This window comes from Homarus americanus, unplaced genomic scaffold (genome assembly GCF_018991925.1).
Source record: "Homarus americanus isolate GMGI-L3 unplaced genomic scaffold, GMGI_Hamer_2.0 scaffold21314, whole genome shotgun sequence".
Lineage (NCBI taxonomy): Eukaryota > Metazoa > Arthropoda > Malacostraca > Decapoda > Nephropidae > Homarus > Homarus americanus.
In genome coordinates, this window is record NW_024720811.1 from 3,304,037 (window position 1) to 3,322,210 (window position 18,174).

General features: G+C 44.3%; 1 non-coding gene across 1 annotated transcript; it reads right to left on the reverse strand.

The window, feature by feature from the left end:
* Positions 1-15,963: 15,963 nt before the first annotated feature.
* Trnaa-cgc lies at positions 15,964-16,037 on the reverse strand. The gene has a single exon. It is a non-coding gene; the product is annotated as a tRNA-Ala (tRNA).
* Between the last annotated feature and the right edge of the window lie 2,137 nt (positions 16,038-18,174).

Genomic DNA, 18,174 nt, shown 5'->3' on the forward strand with positions numbered 1-18,174 from the left:
TTAACAATCCTTCTCTACTTTCAATAATAATTTTTAAAAACCCTTAATACAGTGACCACAACATCGAGGTAGTCAATTTTGTTTGAAGTTAACATTGGTCACTGGTAGCTCCTACCTTCCTTCCTCGACTTGGCCACGACGCATCGTGGACAACACCCCAGCACTCCAGGAGGAAATGACCTTCAGCAACATCCGAGTTAGATCAGTTAAGACTAACGAAATGGTGTGACGGGACAACTGTGCGATACTGACTTAGACCTAGACGAGTAAAACTGTCAAAGGAAAACGTGGCTTCAGTGTGGAGTCATCAGCCACTCGTTACTCCCAGAAGCTAATATTATTTTTCAGTCAAACTCTGTAAAGTGGCTGCAGTGTTTATGATATTTTGGCTGTAAATCTGTTCTCAATGTCGGACTTCCCCGTTGGTCTTCTAACAACTTATCTGGGTATAGTGAACACATACTAACATTAAATTAATGACCTCTAATTACTAATGTTATAAATTAATTGATATTTGTTAGCGTTTAGCGATATTTGGAAACATTTCTTGAAGTGATCGTTGAAAGTAAGTTTAACGATATTCTGAAACTTTTCTAGAAATTTATCGATATTGGTTTTAAGTTTAACAATAAAGTACTTCACATACACGAAACATGAACCTAACTTGGCAAACTCATATGTGTTAAGCGTACGTGTGTCTGATATTTGCCGGTTTGTTTATGTTGTGTGTGTGTGTGTGTGTGTATGTATGTGGGGGGGGGACGTCAGAATTACACATATTGGACAAACATATGCCACATAAGCCACATATACATCTATCACTAATAATAAACCTACACAAGTACAAATCTCAAAATACATACACAAACTACATTACAAACACACACACACAACACGTACACACAAGAGTAATGTCTCGCTGTGTAAATTCAATGAGAATTCCCGGACGGTGTTATTTTACCTGTGTGGGTTAATGGTAGTGCCTACGTTTACCACTATGTCGGAGTGGGCTGAGTGGGAGAGGGAGGTGATGGAGTGGGCGGTGTGAGAGAGAGAGAGAGAGAGAGAGAGAGATTATTCACATATATATCTACCCTTTTAACCCCCCCCACACAATTTATACCCAACAAACACCGCCCCCCCCCACAACACATTCCCCCTCACCCCTCCCCTCCCCCCCGCACAGTAGCCGGGAAAAAGCCAAAACTCGCACCGTGTAATCGGCATTTATTTCGCCCGAGCCATTTAGACGATTTATGCGGCCGGCCCATTTTATCGGGAAGAAACAATTACTTTGTCCGCTGATCACTGGGCCTGTGTCGACACCCAGTAACCCTTGACGGCGTGTTATTGCTGGGGGTGAGGGGAGGTGCAGAGGGTGGTGGAAGATGAGGAGTGGCGGCGGTGGGTGGAGGACGAGAAAGAATGAAGGGGTGGGGAGGAGGAGGAAGAAGAGGAGAAGGGTGGAGGAGGAGGAGAAGGGGTGGAGGAGGAGGAGGAGGAGGAGGAGGAGGAGGAGGAGGAGGAAGAGGAGGAAGAGGGAAGGAGGGGGTGGAGGAGGAGGAAGAGGAGGAGGGTGGGGAGGAGGAGGAGGAAGAGAAGGGGTGGAGGGAGGAGGAAGGGGGGTGAGAGAAGGAGAAGGGGTGGTGGAAGAGGAAGAGGAGAAGGGGTGTTGGAGGAGGTAGAGGGAGAAGGGGTGGAGGGAGGAGGAGGGAGGAGGAGGAGGAGTGGTGGTGGAGGAGGAGGAGGAGGAAGAGGAGAAGGGGTGGGGTGGAGGGAGGAGGAGGAGGAAGAGGAGGAGTGGTGGTGGTGGAGGAGGAGGAGGAGGAGGAAGAGGAGAAGGGGTGGTGGAGGAGAGGAGGAGGGGTGGGGAGAAGGTGGTGGAGAAGGAGGAGAGGAAGAGGAGAAGGGGTGAGGAAGAGGAAGAGGGGTGGTGGAGGAGGAGGAGGAGAAGGGGTGGTGGAGGAGGAATGTCCACAAACTACACACACTCGCGTCAACTTCACGATGGGTCACAGTACCTAACTTGTTTCTAAGTCTAACCTCTCCTTAATCTAACTTACCTCTAACCTAATAAATTACACCTAACTTAATTACTCTACATTACTTTAAATAACCCCAAGCCCAACCTGAATTAATCTACCCCAAATCTACTAAATAATTGTTAAACTTAATTCATCCCCCTAACAGACTTACCCCAATGGACCTTTAACCTAACCTAACCTAACCTAACCTAACCTAACCTAACCTAACCCCTTCAGACAATCAAACCAAACAAAGGTAAAGAAAAAACAAAAAAAAAAGTATGCAGTCAATAATCTTCAAAGACTCTAATCCACGAGGCAAAAAAAAATCACAGCCAAACCCCCACAAAAAAGTCCCACTGGAGTTCCTGAGGGCGAGATACTGCTGCTGACGAAGGGAAATCGGAATACTTTATACCTTGAGGGGAGGTGAGCCGTCATGGGGGGGCAAATACAGGCCACCCATACTCTCACCCACCACCACCGCCAGCACTACCACCGCGCCCTCACCCTCCACTACCACCACCGCTTCCTCTGGTATATACAGTTTATGTCGCCTGTCTGTTTCCGTCAGTTTTTGCGGCAAATATCGAATAAAGAGTTTTGGAGTATTTTTGGTGGATGGAACACCATTCGTCTCTCACATACTTCAATTCACTCCCTTTAACTTGCTTTAAATATTAATCGCGAAGTGCCACACACACACACACATACATAACACACATACACGTGCACGTACATACCCTGTACACACACACATATACAGTGTTGTGCAGCAGCAGGTGTGGGAGGGACCATCACCGCTGTGCCTGGTATCAGTGTTGTGCAGCAGCAAGTGTGGGAGGGACCACCGCGGTTCTTCATCAAACTCTGTCCCACAAAGTAGCATCGAGGCGTGGCGGCTAATCCACCTTAGTCTGCGGGAAACGCCTTATGAGAAACATAAAATGAGGCGACGAGTCTTCTGCAGTAGAGGAACACACCCTGGAGGAGGAAGAGGGGCAGAGGAGGGAGAAGGATAGGGAGAGAAGAAGCTGGCATGGCTAGGAGGAGGAGAGGGAGAGAAGCTGGAGTAGGGAAGAAGAGAAGAAGCTGGTGAGGGTAGGAGGAGGAGAGGGAGAGCGAAAGCTAGAGTAAGAAGGAGTGTGTGCTATGGACGGAGATGGTGGGCAGGAAGCATGGGATTTGGAGGATGAAGTTAGGGAAAGGGAGACTTGGCGGAGGAGGGTAAGGGGAAGACCTGGAGGAGGAGGGTGAGGGGAGGACCTGAAGGAGGAGGGTGAGGGGAAGACCTGGGGGAGGAGGGTGAGGGGAAGACCTGGGGGAGGAGGGTGAGGGGAAGACCTGGGGGAGGAGGGTGAGGGGAAGACCTGGGGGAGGAGGTTTTAGGCACCAGGCTGGATCTCTGACAAGTATAATACTGTACAATCAGCGGCAGCACGAGCAGTCATCAACCCCTGGCATTCTCCTCCACCCAGCAATGACACGCTTGTGGAAGATTTATACCTGATGAACGTACGCCTGCTTCCTGCCTGCAGTGGCACTCATGTATGGTTAAGAGCGTCAATGCCAGTAAGGAGTGGAGTTTGGAGACATCAAGAAAATTTTATCTAAACTTGAATAAATTACTATATAGACAAATGAAAATAACCCTTGAGTACGATGATTTAGCCCCTTGAGTACGATGATTTAACCTTTGAGTAGGAAGAGGTGGTTGTGGTGGTTGTGGTGAGGTGTGATGAAGGGGCGAGTGCGGAGTTAGTGGGCGGAGTGTGTTTACGGTTTAGGTGAAGTGGTGATGGTTGTAGACGTGGGTGGCGGGAGAACGAGGTAAGTGGCGGTGGGCGCGGGTGAGGGCGGGCAGGCGGGCGGGCAAGGGAAATGGGGGGGAGGGGGGTTATGGTAGGGGTGGTAATGGAGTGGTCGTGTAGTCCCGCCAGCACCCACACTTGGTCCCCACTGATCGATACCTGGCCCGATTAATTGACACTTAGGAGACACGCCTGCCTGCCTTTACTGCCCCCATGCCTGCCTGCCTCCCTACCCTCAGCCCTGTGTGTTATATTATTGGTCATTATGCATAAAATAAACATTCTCTCTCTCTCTCTCTGTCTCACAATTTCATACTCAGACACCCCTTTCTCTCTCTCTCTCAGTAGTAAGCCACTTTTCTACCCCCCCCTCCTCCTCCTCCTCTTTCACACCCTCACCCTCGGCATTGGAAAAAAAAGCACAGACGCATTTTCCCTGAGTGCCGATGCTAGCCGGTCACACCACTCTCTTAAATTACCGGAAGAGTGCAGGATGACAGGGGGAGTGTTTAAGCGTGGCCACTGGTCAAACGGGACACCTAGTTCTTATACACCAAGAGAGTAATAGGTCTTAACTCTTACTGGTGCAAGATGTACTCCCAAGTCTTTAATAGGTCCCAAAACTTTCCTGGCCTGAGTTGACCTTAAACGTTCAGGTTGAGGACCAGTTGTAATGGGCCCACCTGTTATATTAAGCCTCCTCCTCCACCACCATCCATACCTATCATTAATAACCATAGAACCAGATTCTCTTGAAAGATTCGGTCACCAAATTCGTAACTAATAACAAGATTACAAGTAGGTAAAACAGATTATCAGTACACCTGCGACGTCATTCTTGGCTGTTAATTTCTGCCGTCGCTTAACTGTTCAGAAATACTGTACATCCATACAAGAAGAAACTCAAGGAAACACAGGAAATAAAATACTGATGATAATTACAAAGACTTAAACCTTTATGGTGCCTTAATACCAATTGTCCCCTTCTACGAACGAACAAGCGAAAGAACACGCGCGCGCACCTCTGGCAGACTCCGCAACCGTGATATTCAACTGTAGGGAGCTGCATGTACTGTATATGGAGCAGTGGTCCTCTCCACCCTGCTATATGGCAGTGAGACATGTGTCACATACAGGAGGCACCTCAAGGCACTTGAAAACTTTCACCAACGTAGTCTACGTTCCATCCTCCGAGTTTGCTGGGAAGACAAGAGAACAAATTTCAGTATTCTGGCTGACAACAACTGTAGGAGCATCGAGGCTACCATTATCCATGAACAGCTACGTTGGACTGGCCATGTTACCGGCATGGACGACAGTAGACTGCCAAAGCAGCTACTTTACAGTCACCTAACGAATAGTAAACGTAACGCCGGCGGGCAACTGAAAAGGTATAAGGATAGTCTTAAGACAAACCTGAAAAAGTGGGAAAATCGACCCCCTCACCTGGGAGACGATTACTCCACATCGTAACGCTTGGAGGAGCACCACATGAGGTGTCAATATTTTCGAGTAAGCCCGACTGCAAACCGAGGCAGACAAGCGCCAACGCCGGAAAGACGCTGCCTCTGCCCTCCCGCACTAGATGCAGCCTTCCACATGTACAAAGAATGTGGACGACCCTGTGGGTCCCGTATCGGCCTCTTTTAGTCACCTAGATGACATCCCTTACAACTCATATCATTGTATCGTAGCTGGATGATCGTCATACTCGATTCCGAGTGACAGCAAAGTACTGTAGTAGTAGGTGTGTGGGTGTGTGTGTGTAATTACTAAGATCGGCAGAATTTATATCGGATTTCTCTGGCTCGCTCTCTCTCTCTCTCTCTCTCTCTCTCTCTCTCTCTCTCTCTCTCTACTCTAAATTGGAGTAGTGGTGAAACTCTAACTCGTATGGTATTATTCGTCTTTAATCACAACAACCATCACCACCACCATCCAACATCATCACTGCAACAACCATCACGACAACCACCACCACCACAATCGTCTATCATCATCACTGCAACAATCACCAACACCACAACCATCACAAGAACCACCGCCACTATATCCGTCCACCATCATCATATAATGAGGTTAATCTCGTATAAAGAGGTAAGTAAGAATTTTAGAAGTAGGGTTGTAGAAGTGAGGGAAGTTGGTGGCGTGACTGAGGGTGGAAAGATGATAATATATATTAATACAGGCTCAGTACAAGTGTAGTATATAAAACACCAATGCGTGTTGCAGCCTTATTGTACTAGTCCAACAATATATAGTAGATTATGTTATACTCCTATTACCTAACAAGTAAATGGGCACTTCCACTATGTCGATCGTTAGGGACGTTCAGGATCACCGCACTACTAACGTCTACAACTCTACACAGCCAGCACTTACTATGACACAATGAGTAGATAGCACACCGTCGATGGACTCGGCTGAAACCGCACTGCCATTATTGTCGGCAAAGACTATGATAACAAGGACGGGAAAGCGTCTACCTTTACCGAAAAAAAAAAAAAAACGTGAGCCACTGATCTCCAATCAACGCCATCTGTTGGCAACGCGGCTAACAGCCCGGGGCGCGTGAGGGTAGCGTGTCCATGTTTCCATGGCAACCAGCAGAGTGAGCTTATGTTTAACGTTTTCACGTTGTTATACATCATTGATCATGTAGAATTTACTGTGTGATATTGTATGTGTCTGTGTATGTGTGTGCATGTGTACATATTAAGAACATCAAGGCAAAGGCGTCAAGGTAATATTATTACCTTGACGTTCTTAATGTGTACACATGCACACACACATACTGTACATACATACATACACACACACACACACACACACACACACACACACACACACACACACACACAATACCACACAGTAAATTCTATATGATCAATGATGTATAACAACGTGAAAACGTTAAACACAAGCTCAGGGTGATCTGTTTTTGTACGTGTGCATACGGCACACAGGTGACGATGACGCCCACTCATGGTTAAATGTCCCGGTCTTCCTGTACAGTAAACCAGGGGTCCGCAACGTTTTTATACTAGCAGTGCCGGATTAACCATGAGGCACTTGAGGCACTGGCCTCAGGCCCCCCGACTCTAAGGGGCCCCCAAATCCAAACATTTTCGAAGTTGAAGCGTATAAAACATGAACTTCGTTCAACGATGTCCTAGCAACGTCTCAATTTTCTGTCTCATATGAACATTGAATGTGTTATTTTGCAGAAGCTATTTTGTTCTTGCCACACACACACACACACACACACACACACACATACATACATACATACATACATACATACATACATACATACATACATACATACATACATACATACATATATACATATATATATATACACACATACACACATACACATACATACACATACACATACATACATACACATACACACACATACACACACACATACATACATACATGGTTAATACATACATACATACACATACATACATACATTACACACATACATACATACATACATACACACACATACATGTACATACATACATACATACATACATACATACACATACACACATACATACACACATACATACATACATACATACATACATACACACATACATACACATACATACATACATACATACATACATATATACATATATATACATACATATATACATACATACATACATACATACATACATACATATATATATATATATATATATATATATATATATATATATATATATATATATATATATATATATATATATATTGAGGGTAGGGGGCCCCAAGTTGATCTGTGCCTCAGGCCCCTATTAAGTTTAATCCGGCCCTGTATACTAGTCGGCCACTTCAGCTGGAAAATAATCAGCGATCGGCCGCAGCTGTTCTCAGACAACAAAAGTCAACAACGCATTCCACAGGATTTAATGAGCAGAAATAAAGGACTATATTTTACTTTAAGAATTCTTACAAACAACACTGATATAAAGATATTCACATTTGAAATACAAGAAACAGAGAAAAGTGCTTAACGATATATTGTAGTGCAGAAATAAGAAAAGCCTTGTGATAGTTATAAAATAAAAATGTCTTTCAGCTGTAACTATAAGGAAGCATAAAGCTGGCATTTTGCAATGCAAAATAAGGGTTCACATTACAAATATAGATACGTACAACAATACTAAAACTAATGTGAGGGTTGAGCCTGGATATGATTTGCAATTTCAGCAAAATTTGGTTTGACTTTGGTAACAGCAGCCTTAACAAGTTCTGTGGTGTCAATGTTGGTGACCTTTGAACGGTACTTGTTTTTATAAAGGCAAGCAAATACAGTTATGATTGTTTTGCAATAACAAAGAATTCCTCTTCCCAAAGAGGGTTGAATTTGAGATTTTCTTCTGCAATTTTTCGTTTCTTTGTTGCTGGAGGCGGCAGGTTTCCTTTCAGGTGTGAAACAGAATACCTACAGTATATTACAGAACCTTTCCCTCTCACTTGCTTGAGTCACTCATAATTCAAAAAATATTAATTGTAGCAATTAATTATAGACATTAATAGGCAAAAGCTAAATTTGTAGGTTATTAATAAAAGGTAAACAAAATGCAATGCAAAATTAGCCTAGCCATGCCTAGCATTCTGCTGGCCCTAGCAGACGAAGCTTGCAAGCAAGCAACTTGTCCCTACACACAGCTGTGGTGTATGCACAAATCCCCTCGTGTTTGTTATAAAAAATGTATATGGCCATCGTAATTCCAGTGCAGTTATCTGAAATATCTACGGTAGTGGGCCGCCCACTAGGGGTATCATGCTTGGGGGTGAACTACTTGGCAAGTAGTTCACCCCCAAGCATGATATCCCTACTCTCAACTGCCTCTTCAAACTATCAAAGTTTGCCCTTCTGAAATGTGGGACTTTTGTGAAATTTTCCTTACGGCTGCCCTGAAAATCTAACTGGAATCTAATTTCTTTGTGATTGCTGTAAGCAAGTTCGTTCCCTACCTCGACATTACTAATGAGGTTTTCTCTGTTCGACAGAACTAAATCGAGTATATTATTACCCCGGGTGGGTTCGGTTATATGTTGACTTAGGAAACAGTCCTGGATCGTTGCAAGAAAATCCTCTGATTCTGAGTTAACCGTAAGGTCAGTCCAATCTATCTGGCCAAGGTTAAAGTCGCCTACTATACAGACTTTGTTGTGTTTGTTTGTTTGGTTTCTTTTTGTTTTCATACTCCGAGATACCCGAGCAGTGAGTCGCGCCATCCTTGCCGTGGACCTTCCTGGGCAGCTGACCACCTCAACCATCACCACCACAACAACCAACATCCCCACAACAATCATCATCACCATAACCATCACCTCCACCACAACAACAGTCACCACTACAACAACCATCATCACTAAAACAACCTTCACCACAACAACCATCATCACCACAACAACCATCACCTCCACCACAACCGTCCATCTCATCACTACAACAACCTTCACCACCACAACAACAACCATCACCTCCACCACAACCGTCCATCTCATCACTACAACAACCATCACCACCACAACAACCTTCACCACCACAATAACCATCATCACCTTTACTACAACCATCCATCTCATCACTACAACAACCATCACAACCACAACCGTCAATCTCATCACTACAACAACCATCATCACTACAACAACCATCATCACTACAACAACTATCACCACAACAACCAACATCCCCACAACCACCATCACAACAACCATCATCACTACAACAACCACCATCACAGCAACCATCATCACTACAACAACCATCACCACGACAACAACCATCACAACCACAACAACCATAACCACGACAACCATCACCAAAACAACCGTCACAACAACTATTACAACAACAGCCATCACCACAACAAATATTACAACAACAACCATCACCACAATCATTACCACAACAACCGTCACAACAACTATTACAACAACAGCCATCACCACAACAACTATTACAACAACAACCATTACCACAAATATTACAACAACAACCATCACCACAATCATTACCACAACAACCATCACAACAACCATCACAACAACTATTACAACAACAACCATCACCACAATCATTACAACCTTCATCACCACAACAACTATTACAACAACAACCATCACCACAATCATTACAACAACCTTCATCACCACAACAACTATTACAACAACAACCATCACCACAACAAATATTACAACAACAACCATCACCACAATCATTACAACAACCTTCATCACCACAACAACTATTACAACAACAACCATCACCACAATCATTACAACAACCTTCATCACCACAACAACTATTACAACAACAACCATTACCACAGCCAACACAACAACAACCATCACAACAACAAACGTGACAAGAACAATCATCACAAGAACAATCATCACCATAACCATCACCACAACAGGCACTATAAGTCAAAATATAACCATTAACATCCCCAAAGTACACAAGTCACCAAACGAATTGTTCAAGTGAAAATATTCAGTTAACAACGTATATTATTTTTTTGTTTTTTTAGTAATAAAAAAAATTTCAAATGATTATAAAATTATTAACTGCTACCTGCATCTTTGTGGCGGTGCTGATGAAGGTGCACGTGCCCCAAGACACCGTCAATCTGGACGAGGACATCAGCAAGTTGTCCAACCTCGCGGTGCGGCTTAACCAGGAGCTACACTGGTTTTCGGTCCCCGCCATTGACCTTCACCCTGAACGATACAGGTCCAAGTGGGAACGCGTTCCCATCATCAATAAGTTTGTTGCAAAAATACTCAAGGTGAAGCAAAGAGACCACCTCCTAAAGGTGTTGAAAAACCTGACAGAAGAAAGGGAGGCATTAAGATCGGCGTGGCTGATGTACGTGTCCGCCGCCTTGTGCTGGGTGTCTCTCCTCATAGTTGCCCATAACCTGATAAAATGCCTCCTGGATTGGTGGTTAACCGGCTACCTGCTTTGGAGTGGCTGGACATTCCCGTTCCGTCGTTTACCGTATCAAAGACCACAGCAGTCCCAGGACAGCTCGGAAGAGCAGTCTAGGGACTCCGTGGATGAACAGCCCCTGGACATTGAGCACGCCTGCTTTGGGTTGGGAGTTGTAAACTCTGGCAGTGCCACTAGTCACATTGCAAACATCACGTATGTGCAGTGGGACCCTCATATGAAGACGAGAATGATAATGACGGATCAATTTTCGGAAACTTATATTGTTTGCGAAGACTTTTTTCCCGATGAGCCCCAACTCGTCATCAAGGTTTTTAAGCCCTTCACCGGTAACACTGACCTTGCCAACTGGGAGTTGAAAATCCTTCTGAGGCTCAAGTCACTCGAGGGAGTTCCTCATGTGGTGGCGATGTGCGGGGAGCCCCCCGCCATTATAACGAGGTACATCTCCGACGTTACCCTTACAAACTTCATGCAGATGAAGTCTAAACGACCTGACGACAAAATCATTCTGACATCCATGCAGCAACTGTTAAACACTGTTGACGCAATCCATCAACGAGGGATAATACACAACTATATCTTCGACGACAACGTCATTATACGCCAAGACGAAGATGGTGTGCGTCTTAATGTTATAAATTTTTGTTTCGCCACACCAGTTGGCCAGTCGAAGGCTCACCCGTGGGCCAATCTGTGTGACACTTACATTCCAGTCACCAAGTTTTGGGCTGAGAAAATCCGCCAATATAAATGTTGGTGGATTGCACCAGAGTTGTTCCACGACAGTGAGGCTTCGCCAGCCTCCGACGTGTACTCTGTGTGTATGTTAATCAACACGATCAAGACGTGTCTGAGTATAAAGCCACTGGCATTGTACTCATTGGTTGATCAAGGCACATCCACCAACCCCGCTTTGAGGCCAACAATTGCCCAACTCTCCCAGACGGTGGCGGAATTACTTCAAAATTAATGACCTGATTCACATTTTTGTTTCAACTTTTACTTAACTTTAAACTTTGTTTTTATTACTAATACTTCTATTAATACTATGCTTCTTCGGTATAGTCTTTTGTATAATAATAAAAAATAATCACTTAATGATTGGACACTGCAGCTGGCCTCAGGTGTAGTGTTACGGTGTTTAATGTTTGGACACTGCAGCTGGCCTCAGGTGTAGTGTTACGGTGTTTAATGATTGGACACTGCAGCTGGCCTCAGGTGTAGTGTTACGGTGTTTAATGATTGGACACTGCAGCTGGCCTCAGGTGTAGTGTTACGGTGTTTAATGATTGGACACTGCAGCTGGCCTCAGGTGTAGTGTTACGGTGTTTAATGATTGGACACTGCAGCTGGCCTCAGGTGTAGTGTTACGGTGTTTAATGATTGGACACTGCAGCTGGCCTCAGGTGTAGTGTTACGGTGTTTAATGATTGGACACTGCAGCTGGCCTCAGGTGTAGTGTTACGGTGTTTAATATTCACATGGAAGGCTGGGGTATATAATCAACTTGTTCTTAATACTGTACAGTCAAATCCGTGATAAACTAACGTCTGCTTAATCTTGTGTCCATATCTCTGAATCTTGTGATCGTTTTGTTGGCGTTGTTATTAATGACGTCAGTAATACAATAGTTATTTAAAACAGACGTAGTTGATAATTAAATCTGTTTCTAGTTAATTTTGAGATTGCGATTAGAAAATATTCTCTTTTAATTTCGATGTAAAAACTGAGTTGAAAAAGTATCGCCATGATGACTCCTGCTTGGGTTAATATTTATATTTTTTTTGTATTATGATTAAATGGTAAAGAAGAGGATAATATTACCCCCTTCCCTCACACCCTATCTCACACCCTTTTACTTTACCCCTTCCTCATCCCCCCCATCATTCTCTCCTTCCCTTACCCCTCTCTCCCTCAACCTTTTACCTCACCCCTCCCTAATCCCTTCCTATCATTCCATCACCCCTCCTTCCAACACCATTAACCCCCTACCACCCCCCTCCCCCCCTTCCTTTCCCTGGACCATACCATCTGTCCTCACGGGTAGAGCCAAATATATACAGCGTTTATGATTAATGAGATCAGGTTCTTACTCTCACCTGATTTTCACACCTGTAAGCTAATTACCTGAACTTGGCTTGACGTTACCTGACCCGATTTTATTTATTTGCTGGATCCACCATTAAGAAATATTGTAGTAGAAACATTGTAAATCTACCAGAGTAATTATATTAGTATATGTACCGGTTAGTAGACATGGCAAAATCTACCAGAAAGTTGATATTTTCACTTAAGTAGACATTAATAACCGCAGTTCAGTACACAATGACACTAAAAATCAAATTTCCGTTATTTTAGGTAATGTTGACACGCAACAATACTGTACTGTAGTGTACTGTACTGAACCACGTGACTATCAATTCCATTACAACATAAGAACATAAGAATGGAGGAAACTACAGCGGGCCTATTGGCATACTGGGCAGTCCTATTTACACCCAACCCCTATTGCTCATATATCCATCCATATTTGGAGCTATCCAGCGTATACGAGTTAATGATGATATCTGGTAACTTGTTCCATTCATCCACTACTCTATTTCCAAACCAATGTTTACTTATTTCGCGCCTAAATCTAAATTTGTCTAATTTAAAACCATTGTTACGAGTTCGCTCCTGACTGGATAGTTTGAGTACATTTGTAATGTCCTCTTTGTTCAGCCCTGACTTCCATATAGACACCTCGACCATATCGCTCCACACTCTAAGTCTCTCGAAGTAGTGCAAATTAAGATGCTTTAACCTGTCTCTGTACTCAAGGTTCCTAATGCCCGGGATTAGTCTTTTCATTCTCCTCTGAATTCTTTCCAAGGTTTCTATATCCATTCTGTAATACGGTGACCAGAATTGAGCTGCGTAATTCAAGTGAGGTCTCACAAGCGCAAGATATAGTTTTAGGATGACCTCGCTAGTCTTGTAACTAACACTCCTTTGTATGAACCCAAGTATTTTATTAGCCATGTTTCGAGCAATTACACATTGTTTACTTGGCTTAAGATTCATACTTATCATTACCCCTAAATCTTTCTCGCAATCTGATATCTCAATATCATCGTTATTCATCTGGTATCTGGTTTCCCTATTTGCATCTCCTATACGGAGTACTTTACATTTGTCCACATCAAATTTCATCTGCCATTTTTCAGACCACTCGAAATTTTTTTTAGATCTTCCTATAGTTTTGCGGAGTAATTACGTCTGTTATACTATACATTAACTTTTTCGCGTATTGAATTATTACCTGGGTGTTATCTCAGGTGAATGACTTACTAGAAGTAACCAATATTGTCTAATTACCGCTGACAGGTGAAACATAACGCTGGGTATATACTCTTCTGGAGGGGGCGGTACTTGTTAGCATACGTGGATAAACTTACTTTCACCGGCTTACACACACACACACACACACACACACCCCAATAACCGCGAAATACGCACTGCAAAGAAGTCTCACTACCAAACCAAATTGCAACACCTGAAGCAGACCAACATCAGTCAGCGGTATGGTAAGCTTAAAGAACTCTGTGGACTAAGCAATAAGACACACCCCCTCCCCTTCCTTAGCCATCTCACTAATGATGACGCAGCTGAGCAATCAAACAACCATTTCGCTACTATAGGCCAGACGCTTCCCTGGGTTGACAACCATGGCTTACAGGCTTCCTCAGTAACCGACGCCAAGCTGTATGCTTCCAAGGGGCTGTCTCGGCTGTCTCCACCATTCAGTCACTCACCTGTGGCGTCCCCCAAGGCACCAAGATGGGACCACTCTGCTTCCTTATGCTTATCAATGATGCCCTAAGAGAAACCCCTTCTCGTTGGAAATATGTCGACGACTCCACCATTGGGATCAGTGTCAACAATTTTGCTCCCGACTATACCGCCATTCAGAATTTATTGGTCTCCAAAACTGGGCCACCAACAACCATGTCACCATCAACCATACCAAGACCATGGTTATGCACATCAAACTCTCCTCCGACGTTGTCCCATCCCCTTCCATTACTTTAGGTCTCAACACACTTCAGGTTTTAGATTCCACTAAGCTCCTAGGCGTCACCATAGACAACAAACTAAATTGGAAACCACATGTCAGTGAAATTGTCAAATCCTTCAGTTTCCTTCTCCACCTCCTCCGCCGACTCAAGTTCCCGAGAGTTCCTGCGCCCGAGCTCCTCAGTGTTTACCCAACATTCATACTTCCCAAGCTCACTTATGCCTCCCCTACCTGGTCTTCCTCCCTAAATGCCACACAACGTGAACACCTAGAGAAAGTGAAAAAGAGGGGATGCAAGATTATTCTCTCCCCTTCCTACTCCGCATATCAAGAAGCGCTGACCATCACCACGACCTCATCTGCAAAGTTGGTGAGAAGCTTCTGCACCATCCTCGACACCGGCTCCTACTATCACCCGAGCCCTCGTCCTAGAATTGCTGTTCGACACCACAACCGCATCCAGCCCATACGAGCACGAACTGATCGATATAAGAACAGCCCAGTCCCAACCATTGTAAAAATTATCAATAACTTGTAATCAACTAATGTATTCACTCCCAGTCAATGTTACTTTTTGCACTGTCACTATGATGAAATGCCCTGTAGTTCGAGCTTCTCCCCACCTAGTTATTATATATCATATTTGCATCACTTAATGTTACGTGTATATTATTTGTAAATCAAGAGACCCATTCCCCAATTATGTAACTGTATATTTTCAGCCTTCCGGCTGCCATGCTCTTTCAATAAACCGTTAATTATTAATTATTATTATTATTATTACATACACATATATAACATAATAATGGTTGCCCCTCGTGTAACGAGGATGGCCGGCCATAGGGCCACCTTGTCGTGAATTTGTTTAAGGTGTAGAACCTGTCGCCAACACAACACCCAAAGTTAACGAGCTGCATGACCCAGTGTCAAGGAATAGTCCGAGAAGACCGGACAACACTCCAACTACACTGGCTAACCATTACCCCAGAACACAATCCGCAAATCGATTAACATCCAGGCTTCCAATTACTGCTGGGTAGACAGAGGCAAATAGCGTTAAGAAACTTGTCCATAGTATCACCCTGCCCGGGGATCGAACCCGGGTCCACTCGCTTGCGAGGCGAGCATGCTGACCATTACACCACAGGTCGCTACATAAACACACACAACACACACGAGGTACGAACACAATCATAACAGCAGCCAGGGATTAAGGTGTACAGAGATTGCTTAGGGCGACGACACATGCAAGTGACACTTCCTGTTTCCCCTGACCTCCCCACCTCCCTGTACGACCCATTACCTCACACCCTACCAGGCCCAGAGAGAGAGAGAGAGAGAGAGAGAGAGAGAGAGACTAACGCATAAATGATAACAATAACACAGCACCACAACACTAACAACCACCACTACTACCACACAGCACCACACCACCAACCACCACTGCCACCACACACAGCACCACAACAACAACAACAACCACCACACTACTACCACACAGCACCACACCACTAATATCCACCACTACTACCACACAGCACCACACCCACCACTAACAACCACCACTACTGCTACCACACAGCACCACACCACTAACAACCACCACTACTACCACACAGCACACCACACCACCACATCCACCACTACTACCACACACAGCACCACACCACGCACAACCACCACTACTACCACACAGCACCACACCACCAACAACCACCACTACTACCACACAGCACCACACACCACACTAACAACCACCACACCACACAGCACCACACCACTAACAACCACCACTACTACCACACAGCACCACACCACTAACAACCACCACTACTACCACACAGCACCACACCACTAACAACCACCACTACTACCACACAGCACCACACCACTAACAACCACCACTACTACCACACAGCACCACACCACTAACAACCACCACTACTACCACACAGCACCACACCACTAACAACCACCACTACTACCACACAGCACCACACCACTAACAACCACCACTACTACCACACAGCACCACACCACTAACAACCACCACTACTACCACACAGCACCACACACCACTCAACAACCACCACTACACCACACAGCACCACACCACCAACCACCACTCACTACCACACAGCACCACACCACTAACAACCACCACTACTACCACAGCACCACAACACTAACAACCACCACTACTACCACACAGCACCACACCACTAACAACCACCACTACTACCACACAGCACCACACCACTAACAACCACCACTACTACCACACAGCACCACACCACTAACAACCACCACTACTACCACACAGCACCACACCACTAACAACCACCACTACTACCACACAGCACCACACCACTAACCACTGCCACCACAGAGCACCACTACCAAAATAACAAAACAATAACAAAAGCTAATTAAGAAGACTCACACCCTGGTTCAGGCCTGGGAACATTAAGGTGTTTAATAAAGGCATTTTAATTGAAGGAAGGGGAGGTGCACCTGGCGCCATCTATGAGGAATACATTACACTAGACTCCAGAACACCGCCACCGCCTCCCATACTCTAGGGGGGGGGAGGGGGGAGGAGGGGGGGGGAGGGAGGAGGAGGTGGAGGTTAATTGGGATATTGACTAAAATATACAGGGTCTGACTACTATCTATATCCACTATACAGGTTAAAGGAATTGTATATATGTATGTATATATGTATGTATGTATTTATGTATTGTAATGCTGTAACCGGAGGCCTTGGCGGTAAAATACGACACTTTGATGAAATGTACAAGTGCGACTCTGCTGCCCCATCCCTCGTCTTCATAGTGACAGGGAGGGGTGATATACGGAGCCATTATACTGTGTCTATATTATTGATGTACAAAGATATTACAATGTTCACGGTAAAACGCAAATCTTCACTATAAGGTTCTATGTATATCAAAACACACACCTTTAAACACTATATCGCCCTAAATGTTTATATACTAAAAGCTATATTACTATAATGGTATTAATGACATACAAAGCTGGATTTAAAAGCTATAGGAGCCCCAGTAAAGTAACTAGTAGAAAGACTGCTATTAAAACTTCATTAACAAATTACATACTGGTGTTATTACGTCTACCAGCTCTGCCTTTGTTTACCCGACATATGTTAAACAAACTCGTGTGTAAACCGAAAAAAATTCCCTTCACAAAGTTATGACTAACCGAAGTGTATAATACAGTACTATGTATACATATCACATACTTAAACCTTTTAAATATGACTAATTA